Here is a 7,407-nt window from a genome sequence, read left to right on the forward strand (position 1 = left end):
TGCAGATGACACGATGGTCTATGTAGAGAACCCCAAGGAATCAAAACAATAACAACCCTGCCAGAACTAATAAATGAATTCAGTTTAAGATTTAATATTATATATAAAAACTATATGCACTTCTATATATTAATTATCTGTATAGAAAACTCAAAAAAGGCAATGACATTTTCAATTGTGTCAAAGAAAATAATACACTTAGGTATAAATCTAACAAAATATGTACAGAATACAGATATTGAAAATTACACAACACTGATGAAAAGAAAAAAATACTTAAATAATACAGAAAATTTTTATTTTCACAGATTAGAAATTGCAGCATAATAAAGGTGTCAGTTCTCTCCAAAGTAAACTAAATGCTTAACAAGTTTCCTATCAAAACTCCAACAAGGTTTTTGTAGACATGAACATGTCTATTCTAAAATTTATATAGAAAGTAAAAGGCCCTATGATAGCCAAAATAATTTTCTAAAAGCACACTAAAATGAAAGAACTAACTCCAGCAGTGTGTGGTTTATACTATAGCTACTATTTAGCTTACTATGTAGTAATCAAGACAGTATGTTATTTTTAGAGGAATGGACACACCAGTGGAAGAGAATGTAGAACCCAGAAGTAGAATTCTATAAATGTGTCCAACTGATTTTCAACAAAGGTGCAAAACTAATTGAATGAAGGAAAGAGAGACTTTTAAACAGATGATGCTAGGGCAATTCGATACACATAAGTAAAATATTAATTTGACTTAAACTTGACACATCACACAAATTGACTCATGATGTATTACAGATGACATGTAATGTATAAAACTAAAAATCTTTTACAACAAATAGGAGAAAGTCTTGGGCTATTAAAAAAGTTCTTAAACATTTTGTGCACTAAAAGCACAATCTAAACAAAGAAAAATTAATAAGTTGAACTTTATCAAAATAGTTTTGTTCTATGGAAGATTATACAGTGAGAGAAAATATTTGCAAATCTTACTTCTGATAAAGGACTTGTATCTAGAATATATTATATAACACACACACATATACACACACATATAGTAAAAATTTTGTCAATTATAAAATAGTCAAAATATATGAATACATATTTCACTGAAAGAATATACAGATAGCAAATAGCTACATTAACAGATGTCCAATATCAACATTAGATGCCCAATTAATAGACTGTAAAATTAGGCAAATGCAGATTAAAACCACAATATCACTACCCATCTATCAGAATGACTAAAATAAAAAATAGTGATAAAACCAAATACTGGCAAGGATACAGAGACTCTCTGTTACTCATACATTGTTGTTGGTAAAATAAAATGTTAGAGTCACTCTGGAAAAACAAAACAAAACAAAACAAAAAAACAACTTGGCAAAGTTTCTTTCAAAACAAAAAATGAACTTACCATAAGAGTTGGGTACAGTACCCTTAGGCCTTTATCCTAGAGATAGATTATGTTTTTTAATAAACTTGCACACAAATGATCATAGTAGCTTAATTTGTAATAACCAAAAATAGAAACTGCCCAAATACCCTCCAATGGGTAAATGGGTGAATGGTTTAAGCAAACTGTGGTGCACCCGTTGTATGCAATACTACTCAGTAACAAAGAAGGAACCAATATTGATACATGCAACAACTTGGATAGTTCTTAAGGTTATTAAACTGAGTGGGGAAAGCTAATATCAAAAGTTACATACTATATGATTCCATTTAGGAAAACTTTTCAAATAACATTATACAGATTGACAACATATTAATGGTTTCAGGGGGTTGAAAATAGGAAGTGTGACTGTAAGGGGGTAATATAAAGAAGACTTGTGGTCATGCTATAGTTTTGTATCTTGAATTTTGTGTTAGTTACATGAAGTAATATAAAAATTGCATAAAATTACACGAATAGTGAGTGTATGTATAACTAGCAAAATCTGAATAAGAGCTGTGGATTGTACTAATGTCAGTTACCTGGTTTTGATATTGTACTATAGTTAACATTGGGGGAGGGTGGGTGATGTATACATGGACTGATGAATCTATAAATATTCTATCATAAACATTTTTAAATACAAACACTAGGTATTTATCAATTAGAATATTTGCATATTTCTTGCTCTAAAACTCCACATGATTAGAATGACAATAAACTTAATGAAACCTGTATGCCAAAATTTAATTCATAGATTAAAATTTCATAAATTAAAATTTTTTATTCATAAGATAATGAATAAAACAGGAGAACTTAACATTCACATTTTGCTCTCAAAAGTGATTGATTTTCTCCTTTGCCCTGATTGTCCTGTCAAAGTGGTGGCAACTATAAGATGGTAAACCTGAAATTTTTAGAGCCCCCTGGGCATATGCTCCCTACAAAAGTCACTCAACTTCAGTTTCTTTTTAAATAGAATTTTTTAAATAACCATAGTTAAAAATGTATTGAGCTCTAAACTGCTCAACTACCTGTTCCATAGTAGAAGGAAAAATAGGTATCACAAGAAATGTGGAAGAAAAAATGGTCTTGGTTCATATAGCACAGTGACGGTTTTTGAGTGTTTGGAAATGCATTTAGAGGCAATAAGAAAAAACAATGGCAGTGGGGTAGATATTTAGAATATAGACTCAGTTGGATATAAGTATTTGCTGAAGGTTTATCTTGGGCACCTCTGGTGTAGGTGACTAACAAAAACTCTAGGTTTGCCAGGGAGCGTGTGGTTTTGGGACTATGGCAATAATATCACCAGTACCCCACACCAACACAATCACTACTACCACAATGTACGTGTTAGGCACAGTGTAATTATTAGGCATTCTACAAATATCATCTAATTTTATCTTCTTTTCACATTGAACTTTGTACAATGGTGTTACTATCCAGATTTTACAGATAAGGAAACTGAGACAAGAAATACCATACTTTTCAAAGTCAGCTAGATTGGAACCCAGGCCAACTGATTTCAAAATTCATGCTTTTAACCACTAATCCATGTACCTTCCCCAAAACCTGTTTCTAATACTCCTCTTTGATGCCTCTTTCTCTGGGTTTTATCTACTTGCCACCAACCAGGTCTTAGGAGTCTGGGCAGTTCCCTGACTTCATCTAATCTCTGCTTCCCCTTACAAATTCCATGGAAAGATGAGTTAGGGCCAAAAGATCACCTAGTGAAGTAGGCATTATTATTTCCACTTAACTATGGAGGAAAATGAGCCTCAAGAAGATTTAGCCATTTGGTCAAGGCCACACTAAGAAGTAGAGGAGCTGAGACTGAAACGAAGATCTATATGGTTCCAAGGTCTGCCCTTCACCTTTCTTCAGGCAGTCTTCTTATAGTTATCTATATCCCTCATCTTCTGCCCATTCTCTTGGCCTCTCTCCTTAAAATATATAGGAGACATAAAACTGCAAACACTTCTCAACCCAGATAATGTAATAAGTGATTCAATTTTTTTTCTGCTAAAAAGGTACTTTAAAAGCTTGGGAAGCCAAGAAGCTTAAAGCATCTTATTCTAGGAGGGAGCATGCAACCAGCTAAGAGGCCATTACAATCACTCAGGCAATAGATATTGTTGGGTTGGACCAAGGTAGAAGTGGTGGAATGGCCAGAAGTTAAAAGGTTTTAGGGATACTGAGAAAACAGAATCAACAGACTGATTATTCCTTGGATTATGCACGTACACAATTTTAGAACAATTACTCTCGCTATTGCTGGAATTATGATAGGAGAGAGGAAGAACAGATGGGAAATTTCGGTATTCTTGGAAAAAGATGATAAGGTCTTGCACTAGGATAATATTTATGGAAGTGGGAAGAGCTGGATGGAGCAGAGAGATACAGTGGAGTTTGAATCTGCTGGATGTTAGCCAAACTAGATATGAAAATATGAGGAAGAATAAGAGGTTAGGGGTGAAATCTGGAAATTTGAAATGGAAAACCAGAGCTTTTCACTAAGCAAGGGGGCACAGGAGGTAGAGCAAATCACAGGTGAGAATAAATTCCGGAAATCTGGATGTGGTATGCTTGAGGCGAATATGTAACCAGGCTCTGGCAGCCAGTATACAGTTGCATTTAAAACAAAGAAAACATTTCTTATTTAAATGAGATTTTTGCTCCTTTCAATATTTTCCAAAGACTATATGTGGCAGAGTTCTATGTCTAGAAATAAAGGACTCTATAATTTTTAACGTTTTCACTTGATAGTGCTTCAACTCTGTCTTCAAAAGCCATGTATCATCTTATAGGAGCCTGTTATAACCCAAATGTCTTTAGTGAGACTTCAAAAGCTAATAAGAGCTTTGGAATTCATATGAAAATGACAGTAATTCATTTATCTCATAGAAAGTGTTGGATGGAAATTTTAGTGCTGTCTAGGCTCACAGTGCCTGCCCCCATTCCCCCAATCCCTCCACACACCAGAAAAAAATAGCATGTTCATTTTCTTGGGAGGATTTGTATGGACAGGCACTCAGATGTATTTGCATACTTCTTCCCCCACACAACAGCACAGCCATTGTTTACACAGGTACCCGCATGTCAGGACAGGAATCCTGGGCCCCTTTGTCTCCTGCTACATGCCTGAGGAAGAAGGAAAGCATTCAAGCAGGCAAAAGAACAAATCAAGGCTTTCCAGAGAGTTGCTGTTTTTCTGCACATCGACTGTTATACTGAGATGCGATAAGAGTTAACCCAAACACAAAGCCATTCGTTAAAGGGGAAAAGGAGGTGAGGATGGCCCCAGCCCAAAGGAGAATACTTACAACTGCCTCCTCAACAAGCTGGTTGCACAACTATTCAAACAGGCACACAAACCAAGCCTGGATTAGATTTCCATGTCCACCACTGAAGCTCAGAGCTGAGTTCACCCAGCCAGGGTCTGCACCCCCTTAAATGAGGACCAAGTGCTGTGGAACCAGCCCCTTACCACCAAATCAAGCATCTCTTGATCTCACTCCAACTATGCCCAGGGATGCCCTCTAACTCCCCTCAAATCAAGCTTCTTTAGGTGGGAACCCACTGAAAAAGTTTCCTTACCTGAAGAAGGTCCTGGTGACCCGCAGTGGGAAAAAAAAAAAAAACACTAAGCTCTAACAGAAGTGACAGGGACTCACAAAGCAAATCCGTTCGGTTTTAAAAGAAGAAAGGTGACTTCATCCCTGGTGCCGTGGAGTTTAAAAAGAGCAATGAGTACTCGCTGGCTGAGCCAACTCTGCTTCATCAGTGATGACTCCGTCCAAATTATGCAGCCATCGCCCAGACACGCTCAGCCTGCAGAAGGTGAATTGCTGGAATCTGACTAGCTCTGTCCTTTTCAAAGAGCCTCCCAAGGTCCTAAAGCACCAATCACCTTAACAGGCACCTGGGAGAGAAAAAACATGCACTTATTTCCTTGGGTCATATCATTATCTCCCAAGAACCCAACTGAAAAAACAGCACTCGAGGGAAGGGAAACAGGTATTTTGACTTCAGAGAGGTAAAACTTCTTAGGAAGGTTCCAGGCGGGAGAAGAAGCAAAGATATTCTAGTCAGGAGGAAGGGAAAGAAGAAGCTGGATATGGTCGCCTTACTAAGAACTTCTCAGAGCTGGTGGTGTTTTGTTTTGTTTTGTGTGTATGTGTGTGTGTGTGTGTGTGTGTGTGTGTGTGTGTGTGTGTGTGGTGTTGGGGATTGAACCCAGGGCTTTGTGCAAGCAAGGTAAGTACTCTAGCAACTAAGCTATATCCTCAGCCCCCCCTCCCCCACTGGAGGGTTTTATAAGCACACAAAGGTAACAAAAAGGTGACCATCTGAACCTGCAGGGGGAAAAGTATTCAAGCAAAGGGAATGAGTCACTATGGGAAAGTGTGACAACCTTTCTAAGGAAGACAACACATTTTTATTTTCTTTTTGTTGAATATAGCACCACTCACCCAATTTGTGGTCATTTGTAGTATTAATATATCAGTTCAAAACATGTTCTACCAGAAAGATTTAGGAAAATAGACATTTGCTATGGAATTTTCTTTTATGTGTGTTAAAGGTGAGGCTGGAGCAATTGAGTTTGTAACATGAGATTCAAGGTCATGTCAAGCTACCCAGTGGGTCAGGTTCTCCTCTTGATGCCAAGTCTTTGGTCTAAACTTTGGTCAAGATTTCTGGCTTGGATGCTAGGGCAGAGAACAGTAATGGACATGACCTCTATTGGAAGTAGAACAGAGTGTTGAGTTTAATAACCAACTGTCCTTTCTCCCATACCTCTACCTCAGTAGAGTATAGGGTGATTCTGGGTCACTAAACATGTATTCAATTTCTTGTTGAGCTATTTTGAAGCTTTGAGATCTTCTTGTGTCAAGTTTCACTCCGAGGAGGATAAGATGATAAAATACCCTTTCTGTTCAGATAGAGTTATTCAAATTTAACATTAGAATGGGGTTTCTGAACTTGGAGATTTAAGAAATGTCAAAATGACTTGGAGAAAAGGAACTTGTAAGCATTCTGCCCAGGTTATAAATCATGGGTAAAACAGAGAAGGAGAAGAGTTTTACCAACGGTGAGATCAGTGAAGACAGGAGTTATTTTTATTTAGTTCACCATAGTATCTTCAAAGCCTCATACAGAGAGTAGTATACAGTAAGTGCTCAACAGATAGTGACTGGTGTTGCACAGTCCCTTTCCATTTCAGGAAAATTGCCGAGAATTCTAAAAGTCACCATCTTGTCAATGGGGCAACTGGAGAAAGCATGAGCCAGTGGGTTTTGGCGAATGCAAGAGGAACTGTGTCCTTGGCTTTGTCTCTGCCCTCAGTTTCATTGCCAAAGTTCAAATGGAGCAAAAAAGGCCAGTTTCTGGATCCAGGAGCCTCCTTCACCTATCCTGTTTCCCTGTGTATCAGTTAGATTCCTGTCTTTTCCCAGGGTCAGCTTCTAATAGTCAATCTGCCAATTATCTTCAATTATCTTTTGTTCTTAACATTCTGTTAAAAATTTAAAACTTTGAAAGAATTGAAAAAATTTTATAATCAATGCTTACATATTCACTACCTAATTTCATTAATTAATATTTTACTATATTTTCTTTATTATGTATGGATTCTCTATCCATTCTTCTATTAGCCAACTTTATTATTATTTTTTTTTTTTTGCTTTTTTTTTTTTTTAAATTTTTTATTGTGGGTTGTTCAAAACATTACAAATTTCTTGACATATCATATTCCACACTTTGATTCAAGTGGGTTATGAACTCCCACCTTCACCCCATACACAGATTGCAGAATCACATCAGTTACACATCCATTGATTTACAAATTGCCATCCTAGTGTCTGTTGTGCTCCGCTGCCTTTCCCATCCTCCACCCTCCCCCCTCCCCACCTCTCCCCTCCCCTCCCCTCCTCTCTCTCTACCTCCTCCACTGTATAACCCTGAGGGTCTCCTTC

At 37.1% G+C, this 7,407-nt stretch overlaps 1 protein-coding gene across 2 annotated transcripts in view; it reads right to left on the bottom strand.

Annotated features, from left to right (window-relative positions):
* Nucleotides 1-5,200, bottom strand: part of Amotl1 (angiomotin like 1) — a 153,349-nt gene extending 148,149 nt beyond the window's left edge. Inside the window, exon 1 of one of the 2 annotated variants that reach the window (XM_048795775.1) lies at nucleotides 5,030-5,200. The gene's annotated coding sequence lies outside the window, so the exon portion shown is untranslated. The remainder of the gene's footprint in view (nucleotides 1-5,029) is intronic. The other variant, XM_015489976.2, reaches the window with a different exon arrangement.
* Between the last annotated feature and the right edge of the window lie 2,207 nt (nucleotides 5,201-7,407).

The sequence above is a fragment of the Marmota marmota genome, unplaced genomic scaffold (assembly GCF_001458135.2).
Source record: "Marmota marmota marmota unplaced genomic scaffold, marMar, whole genome shotgun sequence".
NCBI lineage: Eukaryota > Metazoa > Chordata > Mammalia > Rodentia > Sciuridae > Marmota > Marmota marmota.